This window comes from Mirounga leonina, unplaced genomic scaffold (genome assembly GCF_011800145.1).
Source record: "Mirounga leonina isolate KUSES-001 unplaced genomic scaffold, KU_Mleo_1.0 Mir_200, whole genome shotgun sequence".
Lineage (NCBI taxonomy): Eukaryota > Metazoa > Chordata > Mammalia > Carnivora > Phocidae > Mirounga > Mirounga leonina.
The window spans coordinates 7,456,081-7,471,842 of NW_023270503.1; the positions used below are offsets into that span (position 1 = coordinate 7,456,081).

At 42.1% G+C, this 15,762-nt stretch overlaps 1 protein-coding gene and 1 long non-coding RNA gene across 2 annotated transcripts in view; both read right to left on the reverse strand.

Moving 5' to 3' along the window:
- Positions 1–15,762, reverse strand: part of MYO1D (myosin ID) — a 358,238-nt gene that overhangs the window by 265,829 nt on the left and 76,647 nt on the right. The window lies entirely within an intron of this gene.
- Positions 5,575–9,887, reverse strand: LOC118025337. Its single transcript, XR_004683279.1, has 2 exons — positions 9,225–9,887; positions 5,575–5,764 (listed from the first exon to the last, which is right to left on the reverse strand). It is a non-coding gene; the product is annotated as an uncharacterized LOC118025337 (long non-coding RNA).

The window sequence follows — 15,762 nt, forward strand, 5'->3', positions numbered from 1 at the left end:
CTGCCGAGCAGGGAGCCCGATGCGGGACTCGATCCAGGGACTCCAGGATCATGACCTGAGCCGAAGGCAGTCGCTTAACCAACTGAGCCACCCAGGTGCCCCCGTTGGCTTGTATTCTTAACTAAAAAGACCCAGGGTCCCGTGGAGAAAAACTGATTCTGGAGCTGGGGCAAGGGAAGTATAAGATGAGTCTGGAATACCTTGTTGAGCCAGAAAGTAGGGAAGTACTCAGAGAATGACAGGGACTTGTCAAAAGAAACAGGAACCAAAGTGAATTGGCTCCCACTGGCCAAATCTGGAACCACATGAGCACTGAAATAAGTAACATCGGCAACATCATAATCCCCTGAATAAAATAAGAATCTGCGAGTCCACACTGATATAAAATAGAAGTGAACTGGAGAAGGAAAAGCTCTTCCTTAGAGCAGAACGACAATTAAGAAATACAGAAGTAATGATGTTAGAAAATGATCCGTGCGTGAGAAAACCAGTAGTTGAAAGTGTGATGAGGAACGGGGTATTTACATAGCCACGAAGTATCTCCCCGCAAATTACTTAGCAATTACAAAGGGAAAGACAACTAATTTTACAGGAGAGAAACGCTGTGACCACCTAAACCAGGTGCTCAAAGTTATTGTCACCACTACTGATGCAAACTGACATGTGTGCCTATATCGTTAATTTTATGTGAGGCGCCCAGACATTCGGTCAAACAGTATCCTGGGGTGTCTGTGCGGGCGTTGCTGGATGAGAGTAACATTAGAATCAGTGGACTGAGCAGAGCAGAGTGCCCTCCCCAGTGTGGGTGGGCTTCATCCAATCCAGAAGGCCTGATTAGAATAAAAGGGTGACTCAGAAACAATGCTTTGTCTCTCAGCCTCACTGTCTCTGAGCTGGGACACAGGTCTTCTCCTGCCCTCATACCCAAGGCTCAGACTAGAACTTGCACCACTGGCTCTCCTGGGACTCCAGCCTGCCAGCTGCAGCGTTGGGACTTCTCAGCTTCCATAACTGTGTGGGCCAAAAAAATCTCTCTATATGTATGTATATAGACACACATGTATCCTACTGGTTCTTTATCTCTGGAGCTGGACTAATACAGATTTTGTACCAAGAGTGGTTGTAGAGGGACAGAATCTTAAGAATGAGGTTTTTGAGTTAGTTCAGGAGTTTCGGGAACTGGCTCTCTGATCAGATTTTTTTAAAAAGGTTTGTTTTTTTAAGAGAGAGAGAGAGAGAGAGAGAGAGCATGAGCAGGAGGGGCAGAGGGAGAGGGAGAGTGAATCTCAAGCAGACTCCACACTGAGTATGGAGCCTGAGGTGAGGCTCGATCCCAGGACCCTGAGATCGTGACCTGAGCTGAAATCAAAGAGTTGGATGCTTAACCAACTGACCCACCTAGGCACCCCAGGTTTTTATTTTGAATAGGCAATACAGGCTCTTAGTAAAAGATTCAGAAGATATAAATGATCAGATAGTGGAAAGTGCTTCTCATTTTTCCCATTTTCCCACAGTCTCCCCTGCCAGAGATAGCCACTGCTACTAGATTTCTGTGAATTTTTCTAGAAAGAGGTTATGCATACACACACATATACATAGTCTTTTTTACATGAATGACTTTTTTTCTCTAATTAAAATATGTATCTTGGTGATAGTTTCATGTAAGTAAATAGAGAAAAGCCTCATTTTTATGCCTGCATAGTATTTCATTTCATGGATGAATATACAATAACATACTTAACTAGTCCCTATTGGACTTTTAGGCTGTTACTAATCTTTTCTACTATGAACAATGCAACTGTAAATACAATGGCATCTATTTCTTTGTGCATATGTGTACATATTCCTGTAGAACACATTTCTAGAACTGAAGTTGCCAGGTCAAAGGATACGTACAATTTAAATTAGTGAATTTTTGCCAAATTCTTCTCAAGAGAGGCTGCTGTAGCAATTCGTACTTCCACCTACAGTTTGTTTGCTGGGTGTGGATTTTTAAAGCAACGACGCTGGCCCATATCGGAAGGACAGCTTATAATGCAGTTTTAATTACAAAGTACACCAAACTTTGACCCTTTTCTTTATTGATGTACCAAACTTATGCAATGCTCATTAGCTTACTGCCAACTTTCAATATGTTCAGGTTACCTTCCCCAGTTCTTAGATGAGAATTTCTCCCAAGGGTGAAGACATCTTACTGCAGCTTCTCCTGGCAAAATCATGGTCTCCGCATGATGGAATCAATTCATCTACTCCCCTTTGTGAGACTGCACGTTTCTGAAGTGGGCAGGGACTATTTGTTAGAGAGATTATGAATGTGAGAGCCACACAGCCCTGGAGCCCCAGGTTTGAATCCTGGCTCTGCTAGTTACTGATTGTGTGTGTTCATAAACATCTGAGTAACTAATAAGTGCCTTATGCCAGGCACTGTGCCAAGAGCCTGAGTTACAAAGAATAAGGATGGTATTATTGTACCAAAGACAGAGACAATGCCATGCTAGTACGCACAATGACAGAGGATTTAAAAATGACATATTTTTTTAATTTTTAATTTTTATTTTTCTTAAAAACTTTTTATTCGTGGGCGCCTGGGTGGCTCAGTCGTTAAGCGTCTGCCTTCGGCTCAGGTCATGATCCCAGGGTCCTGGGATCGAGTCCCACATCGGGCTCCCTGCTCTGCGGGAAGCCTGCTTCTCCCTGTCCCGCTCCCCCTGCTTGTGTTCCTGCTCTCGCTATATCTCTCTCTGTCAAAAAAAATAAAAATAAAATCTAAAAAAAAAACAAACAACTTTTTATTCGTGAGAAAGCAAGAGCAAACATGAATTGGGGGGAGGGGCAGAGGGAGAAGCAGACTCCCCTCAGAGCAGGGAGCCCAACGTGGGGCTCGACCCAGGATCCCAAGATCCTGACCTGAGCCAAAGGCAGTTGCTTAAATGACAGAGCCACCTAGGTGCCCCTAAAAATGACACATTTTTTAAAAAATTGTCATTTCCCTCTGGCTCCCATTCTCTTTCTCTCTTGCTCACATGTGCGCGTGCATGCATATGCATGCGCCATCCCCCCATCATATTGCTTCAGAAAAGATTTAGGGCAATAACAAAGATAGAAAGGATGCTATGGAAGCTCAGAAACAGGATACCTAACCCAGTTTTAGGAGCAGGAGGGTTCAAAGAAGACATCCAAAAATTAAATTTCTTGACACCTGAACTATTTATGTGATCATACCCTCTCCATAGATAAATCTAGGCACTTCTTGACTTATACTGCCTTAAGAGCACCTAGAATAGGATGCTTTATTTTGCCTTTTTATTAACATACCGAAGGCTCCAAAGAGAACATCTGAGGAGACCAGAGCCTACCAGTGTAGCAGGGTGACACTGGCACCTAGCTCCCAGGAGTGTTCCACGGGATGAGACGCTCCGCTCATGGGAACAACTCGCATACTATTGGCACGTGGTGAGCGTACAATGACGTGAAGTCCTCTTTTATTATGAGCAATACCGCCAGCCGTCCGAACGGCAGGACACGGCTTTCCTCCCCTTGGGTCCCCTTGTCCTGTGCACCGCATCTGCGCTGTGCTGGGTCTACCCTCACAGTGACGGTCACTTCTGTTAGCCTACTGGATCACCATCCAGCTTGGCGTCGTGTCCAGAAGGGATCCTCCTAGTAGTTCACAGGGACCCTCTGAAGTCAGAAAACCTTCCATAACAATTGTCAGGCTTTCCACAGGACACAGGAAACTCATGAGGGCCCCTGGCAGTGGTCTGACCAGCTCCCTGCGTTCATCTCTCGGTTTTCTTTTCCAGAGCCACCTCTCCTCACGTGAGCAGCACAAAGGGTAGTTAACCAGCAAGTGTGGTCAGGAGATGCCTGGCTGAATTATTTTACCTTTTTCTTTCCTTTTTTTTTTTCATTGCAAGATGAATTTGATATATACATTTTTAGAGAATGCCTGCTTTTTCAAAACATGTTTCTATTATATAGTAAGACATGCCTTGTAGAGAAACATTAACTTTAAAAGTTCTTATTGCTGTCTTCAGTTTTATTTGTAGTCACTTGTTCATTCATGCTGTTCAGTTATCAGCACCCACGTTCCAAGCAGGCAGACCCGTCTCCCCCCTAATTCAGGGTAATGAGAAGGACAGACACTGAACGGGCTCCAGGAAGAGGCAACAGAATGTGCCGTGCACAGGTGGAGGGAGGGACGAGGGCAGGACACAGGACTACATCACAGCAAAAACAGCAAGAGGAGCGTGAGGGCTGCGCGGGGAGAGGCGGGTGTGTGAGGCGTGCAGTGTCACAGGGTCTTGCACGTTATCTCAAGGGCAGAGTTTAAGTGCTGACCACATCGGCCTTTTGCAAGCTCCCATGACTGCAGGCTGCAGAGGACAGAGTGCCTGGCAGGGGAGCAGTGAGGAGGCCACCACCTGGGTCCTGGGAAGGGCCCGCCGGGGCTCTGGCTGGGGTAGAGCAGTGGGGAGGTAGAGCAGGGAGAGGCTTTGAGAACAGAAGCGGCACTGATTGGATAGGGTGACTTCCCAGATGTGAGATGTGGGAAAGACGGAGGGGTCAAGCTGACCACAGTGCTGCTTATCATACGGAGCTGGGACAGTAGGGGAAGAGCACAATTTCGGGAGGTGATGGTGAGCCACACAGGCTGTGTTGGGTCTGAGATTCCTGAGGGAGAGCCAAGGGAAAATGCTGCTTACTCTTCTTTCTCTCCTAAGCTAACTACGCCTGACCCTTTGGACACAAAGGAAACAATGCACAGGATGGCAGACACAGAGTACCCAGAGCACAGGGAGGGCGGCCAAAAATCCTACCTGTCACCAAGGGCACATGCTATGGGGGGGGGGGGGGACCTGCTCTGTGGCCCAGAAAGAGACAAGAGATATCCGGGTTTTTTGTTTTTTAAAGATTTTATTTATTTATTTGAGACGGAGAATGAGATACAGAGAGCATGAGAGGGAGGAGGGTCAGAGGGAGAAGCAGACTCCCTGCTGAGCAGGGAGCCCGATGCAGGACTCTATCCCGGGACTCCAGGATCATGACCTGAGCCGAAGGCAGTCACTTAACCAACTGAGCCACCCAGGCGCCCGAGATATCCGGGTTTTATTTAAATTATGTATTACCTGAATTTGATCATGTCAAGTGACTCAGCAATTCTACCTTGCTGGTATAAGGAAATAGCAGAAACAAACACAACACTGTCCCCTCCGAAAGGCTATCTACTGAGGTCCCAGGCAATGTGGTTAAGACAATACTACTACCAATACGATGGCTCCTTCTCAGTACATGGTCTAAATTCTTGACCATAAAAGACATTTTTCACCAAAGACCACTGTTCATTCCCCCAGCAAAAGGAAACAACATTTTATAGTATATCTCAATGAAAACATGATAAGTAGCGAGGATGTAAAAAATAATCTGTCAGACATGGCATAGCAAATCATGCCCACAAATATAGCAGCTGGGCTGACATCTGGGAATGGACTGCTTTTCAGTTTTTGTTCGTTTGTCTTCTGCGGGGTGTCTGAAAAGGATTCAACTTGAGACTCTCTCAGTGTGGTGAGAAGGATGTTGGTCACTCACAGGGTGCTCAGTCAACCAGTCACTTTGACAGGAGAGTCTCTACAAGGCTGATGTCAGGACATGCCCACGCTGGGCAGAGAGTCACAGTTAGGTGAGGGCACCTGTAACTTCACACTGTTGAGAATGAATCTTGAAATGGCTTCGTTTTGTCCTTGCAAGGAAAGTTGTTCTTTTCCTGAGATCAAAAAAGGTTTATAAGCTTACCAAACCCACACCAGGGAAAGCAAATTATCTGTCCTGGTTTCCATTTGCCACCCTATAGCTTTTAAATAGTCTTTTTAATTATTTAAAATTTGACTGATTGATTTAGCTAAAATCCTAATAGAGGAAATATAGAGATTGGTGAACTGGACTACAGTAAAATCACTCTCAGTGATTGTAAGAGTCCTTAGGAACTACAGAGCGTCAGACTAACAGATGGATATTTAAATACATGCATTTAAAATTAGTAAAACACACACAAACAATAAATATAGCGTTATTTAGTTATGAAATGCTGAGTGTCTAACGATGACAGACACGAAGATCTAGACCAAAATATAAGAATGAAACTTCTCCTATTAATAACACGACACTGTATTTTCTCTTCCAACCTACAAGTGATAAACACAATTTCTCCAACATAAGGCTCAACTTTTATATATATATTCCTTTTCATCCGTTTCACTTAAAAATGATTTCCTATTGGGGCACCTGGCTGGCTGAGTGGGTTAGGCGTCTGACTCCTGATTTCGGGTCATGATCTCACGGTTGTGGGACTGGGCTCTGCAACCGGCTCCACGCTCAGCATGGAGTCTGCTTGAGATTCTTTCTCCCTTTGCCTCTGCTCATGCTCTTTCTCTCTCTCTCTCTCTCAAAATAAATACATACAATCTTAAAAAAAAAAAAAGATTTCCTATTATATTAGCGATTTGGCTCCCTGGCATGCCTAGCAAAGTGGTTAAGTGCATTCTGCCTTAACCAAGGGGTGAGCCTAGTTATAAATCAGCACTGCTCAGGAAAATGAACAAGACCTAGGCCTGAGCCAGACAATCCTTTGGTAGAAATGCACAATTACATGAAGTGATAACAATTATGCATTTTAAATACTACAAACCACTTATACCACAGTACTGAACTCTCTTTTAAAAATAAGTAAGTAAATCATTTCACAGATGTCTGAGGACTGTAACTAAACAGGATGCCTTTAGGATTCTTACCCCATCCTAACCCTTGGATAGGAAGCCTCTTCACCTTACACTATACTTAAATATTTGGCTCTCTGGGTGACAGGAAACCTAATAGGTTCACCCTGTCCCTCTGCCTAATTTAGTAAGTGACAGAAAACCTAATCAGTTGGCTAGATCCCTTGTTAAAAACTGTAATTCCTTACGCCAATTTTCCTAACATGTGAAGGTTCTGATATAGTTAAAGCAAGGTTTTCCTAGGTGTTATTGAGACTTGGGGCAACCAGATAGGGAGCTTTAGGGTCCAAGCTGGGCAGTAGCTGTGGCAGGAGACACTGAAGAGAAATAAATGGTTAAGTAGTCAAGCAAATGGATTATTTCCATTTTGGCTACTGTGACACCTGTTTTCAGTTCAGAAAACAAAGGCACAGTAAACTAATATTTATTGTGCCAAGAACTGTTACCAAAGCTGCTCCCCGGGGCCCCTCAATAATGGCTGTTGGTTCCGGGATGGAGTTATTATGGTAAGGACAAGGGAGCTGAATTTGGAGGGATTTAAAGAAGATATAAAAGGCAAACAACATCCACTATTACCACTCTGCAAGGGGTTTCCACTGTCACATGACACAGGAGACGTTGCATTTTACAGCTTTATCCCCATATTGTAATCAAGTCTCCTAAGAGATCATGAGCCAGATTTCTTTCAAATTTATTTTTACTTATTCCTAGTACACTGCTGTGGCATCCAGAGGAATTTTTGCTAAGGGAGGAGGGACCTGGAATCATGAAGAAGTGAATGATAAAAACCTCCAAGTATTAAACGGACTCATATTCAATTATAAAAAATCAACACATTCCAAAGACAAACATGATACAGATATTCTGCTACTCTGCTTTATCCAGTCAGTCCTTCTGCACTCTTGAAAATAACCGAGCGCTGTCTACACTCAGGAATACCAGACATGAGGAAGTGAACTAAGAGAAGAAGAATGTGGTGGCAAAGAAAAGAGTCAAAAACTAAAAACAGATCAAACACATCAGGAAATGGAAAAAACAAATAATTTTCCCTATTTTTTCTTAGTTCCTAAAGCAGAAATTAAATCATTTTTATTGCTAGATCAAACTGAGAAAGGAATTTATGTAGATAGATTGGTTGACAATTTAAGACAAATACCATCATACTTATTTTTTAAGTGTCACTGCAACCAGGATTGAAATCAGAACTTCCCAGGATGGTGAGAAAAGCTTTAGCGACCCCCAGAAAGCAGCTGTCCTCCAGCCCAACCTTGCTCAGGAAACCGTTTCCCTAAATGTCTGTTAATATTACATCTCAAAAAGTAAAAGAAAAGGTCAGCTGACTTATCAATAGCATTATTTCCAGAGCTTTACTTAAATTTTAAGTTCCGCTGCCCTCTGTGAATAAGGATTGAAACTCAACTATGTGACTGAATAATGAAAAAAAATTAATATTCTGATTTTATAATTTCAGGAAATACTTTGTCTCAAGTTTTTGCTTATAATCCGTCTACTAAGTTTAAAAAGTCAAGGGTTTGGCCAGCGTGGCCAGTGTATTTGGCAGAGCCAGGGCTGAGGATTCAGTTGGCTCAGTCTGTGCACACACGAGGAGCCCAGGGTAAAGATTCTGCTGGTGCAGCCAGGATGTCCGGCAGGGTAGGGGTGGAGGAGGTGGCCCGCATGGTGGGGACATTCAGGAGGACCAAGAATGTAAGTAAAATGATGAGGATGAAGGGAGCCAGGTTTATCAGAACTGCAGAAGGAACTCACAAATTTCAAAGGAGAAGGCTAAAATAAACCCCGTGGTGTTGGACAGAAATGGGAGATACTGGTATGAAATCATGGTGTTTAAGACAAAGAAACAAAAAGACCTATGTACATTTGTGTGTGTGTCTCCCCCCCTTCACCACCCACCAAACCATTTTCTGAGAAAGGCTAAAAGCAATGACACACCAGTAGCAACAACTGTATCTACTACCAATCTTGATTTCTTTCTCTTTTTTCTTTTTAAAGAGTTTATTTACTTATTTGAGAGAGAGCGAGAGAGAGCATGAGCAGGGAGGAGAGGGAGAAGCAGGCTCCCTGCTGAGCAAGGAGCCCGGTGAGGGGCTGGATCCCAAGACCCTGGGATCATAACCTGAGCTGAAGGCATAACCTGAGCTTAACTGACTGAGCCACCCAGGCGCCCCCCAATCTTGATTTCTAAATGCCACACCAAGACTAAACCAATGGTTTTTAGAGAAATGGCCAATTTCATCACTGGGACAGGAAAAACACAAGATGAGCCTGGACTCTTACTGAGCCAGAAAATAAGGAAGTTCTTAAAGACTGACAGGGACATATTGGAAGACACTGCGGCCAGCTGAAAGGGGCTTCCACTGGCCAAATCTAGGCCAAATAGTTTCACTTTATTTGGGAATAGAAGGAGAATGGGTTTTGTGGTTGACTATTTACCTTCATCCTCTGTTGTGGCTCTGTTGACTACAGCTTTTATCCTGACCGGCCTTCTAGAAGACACATACCAGCGATTAGACCAAAGCATGGGGCTAAATTGGCACAAATCCACCACCACAAATGAACAAACAGCTCGGATCTATTGCTTATTTAAAATATCTAATATGTGGGCGCCTGCACATCAGCAAAACATGTGTACACTTTGCTAATAAGGTCCTTCCTTAGATATAGGGAGGCAATGCCTTTATTTATGCTTTGAATGCGTTCTTATGTCAGGCTGCTAAAATTGGATGCAGAAAAAATTGTTTTGGTTATTAATGCATACAAAAATACTTCTTCCAAGTTTTGTCCTTAATATCAACTAGAAGAAAAAATTTTTTTTTTTGCTGGAAAATAACTTGTAAGACATGGTATCAATTAGATTGGCCTTAAATGTTTCCTTTCCTCAAATTCTGACTAAAAGATTAATCACTTAGGGAAGAAACATCTTTCTCACTGTTGACAATCTGTGGCTGTTAGCTCTGACTTTTAAAAATAATTTTCATACTGAAATAATTGCAAACTTAAGAGCATTAAAAAACTTCCAAATATCTTTCTCTTGGATTGCTAACATGTTTTCATATTTGTCTTATTCTAAAATATGTATGTATGTATATGCATGCAAATATATATACACATACTAATACTTTATTTTTTTATTATTATTATTTTTTAAAGATTTTATTTATTTATTTGACAGAGAGCATGAGAGAGAGAGCACATGAGAGGGGGGGAGGGTCAGAGGGAGAAGCAGACTCCCTGCCGAGCGGGGAGCCCGATGCGGGACTCGATCCAGGGACTCCAGGATCATGACCTGAGCCGAAGGCAGTCGCTTAACCAACTGAGCCACCCAGGCGCCCACTAATACTTTATTTATACAGATTATAATAACTTACTTTTCTAAGATGCTGACCCTCGAACACACAGGCTTGAACTATGCCGGTCCACTTACACAGATTTTTTACAGTACAGCACTGTAAATGTATTTTCTGATTTTCTTAACATTTTCTTCTAGCTTACTTTACAGTATAAAATACATATAGCATGCAAAATATGTATTAATTGACTGTCTATATTATCAGTAAGACTTCTGATCAACAGCAGACTATCAGTAGTTAAGTTTTGGGGAAGTCAAAGTTATATCTGGATTTTCAATTATGTGGGAAATCAGTGCCCTAACCCTCGTGTTGCTCAAGGGTCAACTGTGTATCATATTGTTTTTCAAATGGTACATAATTCGAGTTAGGGAAGGTAGCTGATGGCACTGGTAAAGCTGAAGGTTTTGTTCTGGCGTGTTTGGGCTCTTATATACTAGTCCCATAATCAAACGAAGCTGTCTACGGAAGCCAGGCAGGCAAAACATGTAAGTGAAGCAGAAATGAACTCTATAGGACCCAGAGGGCGCTGGACCAGTGCGTGCCCTGTAGAAGGGAGCAGCTGTTGCTCTTATAGATGGTCCCTATTTTGAAACGTGTACCGAGTGCCAGAACTTTTTTTTTTTTTTTCATTTTTCAAGAGAAGCTAGAGAGAGTGGATTTTTAAGGGATATTATCCAATTTTTAATCGGGACTCATGTTTAAAGATAATAAAACTGGTTTAGGGGGAAGTACATACACATATTCATCTGTCATTTGTATACAACTCACTACAAAACCAGTTGACAGGTGTAATAATAATTTCTGGTGATGACTAATAGAAAGTTCTGATACTATAAATAGGTAATGGGCTTTGTGCAAAACAATGAAAAAAAAAAAAAACCTACCCTGCCCTAAGATCCCGTAGTCAATTCTCTTGCAAAGGAAGTGATGCAATACCAACTGCATGCAGGATAAATAAAAAAGACTGAGCTGGCGAGGATTAAACCCATGTTACAAAACAACATCTGCAAAACAGAGCTCTTTAAAGGAACCTTCCTGAGTATTGCTACTTACAAAGAAGCAGGCTGAAACACAGTAGTCGGGAAGAAATCTGTTACAATTCAAAGAACAAAGGCTCTTCTTTTTAATTTAATTTTTAAAAAAAGAGCACCAACAAGGAAGTACCCTTGGCATTTAAAGGCTGACCTTAAGATTTATCTGGTAAAATCAGTATTTATACATTACTAATCAGTCTGACTAATGTTTACTTTTGGCTTACAGAACAATTCATCAACTAGTTAATCATGATACTACAGTTACTCATAAAATAAAATCGATCCAATTTCTATTTTCAAACATCTTAACATCTTTTAGGAAGTATTTCAAGTCCCACCATCTCCATAATGCTCTCCATGGCATCTCTAGCCTGTAGGATCTCTTTCCCTCCACTGGAGGTAGAGGCTGATTGCTGTCTCTACAATTTAGCAATTAATCGCATGCCACACTGGGGCATCTCCACTATTACCCTTTTAAACTGTTTAATTTGTTACTGCTATTTAATATTTAATATTTCAACTGTCCCTCTATTTCTTTATAAAAAACCAAACACTGTTATTCCAAGTGCTCCAGTCTGCACATTGTTGGTTGCTTAGTCTGTGGGAAGTACAGAAATAGAGAATGTTTAGAAACTTTTATGGCAATTTGACATTACGGTGACAGCCAAGAGGGAGATCAGTGAACTCATCTTGTTCGACAGAGTAAAGACCATTCTGGATGCTGTTAAATTCTCATGGTGAGGTTGTGTGTGACAGAAGCTGGATATTAGTCATGCACAGTGGAGCATGTTACAATGTATAATCCTTCAGGATGATAGTTTAGCAACTCTAATGGAGAAGGACATAAAAACCTCAGAAAGTGTAAGCACTGATTTTCATTACCTGTTAGGTTTACAGTCATTTAAATTTTTAATAAGGCCTGTTTTAAATTTGTAGTTTAGCACTATTAGCTACACTAGGAAAATAAAATTTGTATTACTTATGTTTAATCCAATTTAATTTAATCCCTAATCCTTGGCAAAACAACCTTCACAGCCTTTTTTATTTGGAAAAGACACATCTTTTCTGAATGTAGTAGTCACAGTGAACTGAGTATCATGGTGAAGGCAGGTCCAGAGAAATGCAGACCAAAAGAGCTCAAACTAGGGTGGGCTCCAAGGTATGAATCTCTCACATACTGAGTCTGGTTTTGGAGCCAAAACTGATGATGAGGTGTGTTACTGGCAGAGATGACCAATAAAGCAATAAGACCATCAAAATGAGGTCATCTTTACACATATAGCATAAAGAGATAACCTCAAAACTGAAAGAATTCTTTGAAAGAAAAAGTACGAACTTGAAAGCTGACATAGACAGCAGAGTCTAACCCTGGTCAAGGCAGCCCATCAGGACACCAAGGTTGGAGCTGGGCTGGTCCACAGAAGCACTGGCCTTGGACCTGGTCCTGGAAGAGCTATTTGGGCGGCTGCGTGTTCTCTGGGTTTCAGAGACTCCCTGAGACACAAGAGCTCAAACCACATCGCTCTTTTCGGACCATATATAACTTCAGGGATTAAATTGTTCTCCGAGGGTTTGATGAGAGATGGGAGAGCATGATTATAAAAGTAATCTTACGCTACCACACCTAAAGTGTTATATGCTGTTTACTTGTTCAATTAGTTTAAATGTATATTTTATACCCGATTTGTAAATGAGAACATCTGGCTTTGGAGAAAGAGTGCATTAACCTGTAAAAGCGAACCTTCCTATTTTGAATGCCTGAAGAGACTAATACACTTTTTAAATATTTCTCTTAAGAGTAAGTATTATGTTATCTGTTACTGCATTTTTATAGCTCACTGGGTGTTTGGCTTTCCAAGGCAACGCTAGTCAGTTCCTTGCTCGCTATGAATGAATTACTTTGCCTGCCCTTTAGCTCCAGCGTATTCAGGAAAGGAGCGGTGCACAGTAAATGGTGAATGGCATTTCCCATTTTACAACACTGGCCACATGCAAGGCCTAACAAAATAACATAAGGAAGGACAAATATAGGTGGATTTTGCAATTCTCCCTGTTGTATACATGTTATATATCCATTCACATAGGAGAGCTACAAAATAATTTCACTTAAAGTAAGCTAACAATTGTACAGATTCCTCAAAATTGAATTTTTCTTTTCATGAAAGACTTCAGAGTCAGTCTAAACCAGATTGAAAAAAAAAACCCACAAAAGTTAATGCACATGAATTCTACTATAAACTATAATGTTAAAGGCAGGTTAATAATGGTAAAAATATTCAAACGGGGTAAAAGCCTTCATCCTACTCTCCAAAGGTTTCTATTGTTAACCAATCACTCTTCTATATCCTTCCAGGAAACTTTATGTGCCTGTACTCCGTTGTTTGTATATGGCAAAGACACAGTTCTGTCCCCAAACATTCCATCTCTTCTTCCCCATTTCAACCCCTTCTTGTGGTTAGGCAGGGCCGCATTATTAGTTCTGGCCAATAGCTGTGGGACGTCCATGCTCCTGAGCCAAAGCACAGAAGAGCCGGCGTGCACACTGCCCTGGGGTCCGAGGAAGCTCTGTTCGAGATGGCAGAGCCACAAGGTGAAAGCAGCCTGGGTGCTCACTGGCTACCCGCAGAGTCTCCTGGATCCACAGATTTTATGTGAGTGACACATAAGCCCTTGTTACATTAAGCTGCTGAGACCTGGGGGTTGTTTGTGACTGAAGCCTAACTCATCCTATCCTAATTCGGCAGTCTTTCCATGTTAGCATATCTGCATACCTCATTTTTCTAAACCACAGTACACATATGTCATAACTGAGGGTCCACTCCTACTGATGAACTTTTAGGTTGCTCCTAGCTTTGTTGTTACCCTCGTTACTATAAACACACTGTCGTTAACATCATCTTACACACAAGTTTGCTAACACATATACAAATATTTCTCTAGGGGAAATTCCCTGAAGTAAAGTTGCTGGGCATAGAATAGTATGTTGAAAAAAAAAATTCAAGTAAGTAATCCATCAATCATCACAATTCAAAAGGCACACAAAGGAAGGCAGTGGAAGTTTCCTTCACACCCTATCCCACAACCTCTAGTGCCTTCCTCTAACTATAACCAATGCTATCAATATCCTACATACCCTGAGAAATTAGATATATGTAAATGTTATACCTCATACACATATATATGCAAATGTGTGCACATACATGTATATACATACACATGCACATATGTATATTTAGGGTGGATTCTGAAACATTTCTAAATTGCCCCTCAATGAGAGTGCCTGCTTCTCCATACTTTTTAGGGCTGTTTGTATTTATTTATTTATTTTTATTTTTAAAGTTTATTTGAGAGAGAGAAAGACAAAGAGGACACACGTGCGGGGGTGAGGGGAGAGGGAGAGAGAGAATCCCAAGCAGACTCCCTGCTGAGCATGGACGCTGATGTGGGGCTCAATCTCACAACCCTGAAATCATGACCTGAGCCAAAACCAAGAGTCAGACGCTTAACAGACTGAGCTACCCAGGTGCCCCTTCTAGGGCTGTTTTTTTTTTTTTTTTAAAGATTTTTTATTTATTTATTTGACAGAGAGAGACAAAGCGAGAGAAGGAACACAAGCAGGGGGAGTGGGAGAGGGAGAAGCAGGCTCCCCACCGAGCAGGGAGCCCGATGCGGGGCTCGATCCCAGGACCCCGGGATCACAACCGGAGCCGAAGGCAGACGCCTAACGACTGAGCCACCCAGCTGCCCCTCTAGGGCTGTTTTTAAAACAAGAGGCATTCATGCTGTGTTTCTGTGCTAGGCAGTAGTAACAACCATTAATATTGGGGTAGACCTTTCATGTTATCTCTTCTAATGTATATATATATATTTTAAGTAATCTCCACACCCAACATGGAGCTTGAACACACAACCCCGAGATCAAGAGTCGCATGCTCTTCGACTGAGCCAGCCAGGAGCCCCGACTCTTCATATTATTTTAATAGAAGTAATTGTAATTGTAATTGTCAGGTAAACTAATATCTATGTAGTATTTGCAAAATAAATTCACAGTGGTCAAGCTGCCCCAGAGGCAGGCCGAAACTAGTTAATGCTTCCTCTTGACCTAGCAGCATTGGGAATGCACTAAGGAGAGGCTGAGGCTGATGCAGGACAGGCGGGACAAAGCAAGGCCAGTGGCGTGCAGATGAGTGGAGAGGTATGACCAGGAAACAGCCAGGAGACGGACGTGGCTGAAGGTGTTTACAAACACTTCAGAAAAGTGGCAGAACTGTAAACGTAGTCACCAGTAGGGACCAGCGTGATGCACATTACATCTGAAGGGCAAGGAAGCTGGACAGAAAAGAGCCCAGAGAGCAGACATGGGGCTGAAGAGGAAGGGCTGGGGAGCTGTTGGCAAGAAGAGCAGAAGGCAGGATATAAAGATATGAAGTTCAGAGTTCTCGTTTTGGTAAAGGTATGTTGGCAGTTGGGCATCCTGGGTCAGAACAGGAGAAGGGATTTTCCCAGGTAATTGAGGTCTAAAGAGCATATAGAAAATGAGTATTTCAGATCACTAGTTTTCAGGTTTATAATTTTGGGGAACTATCA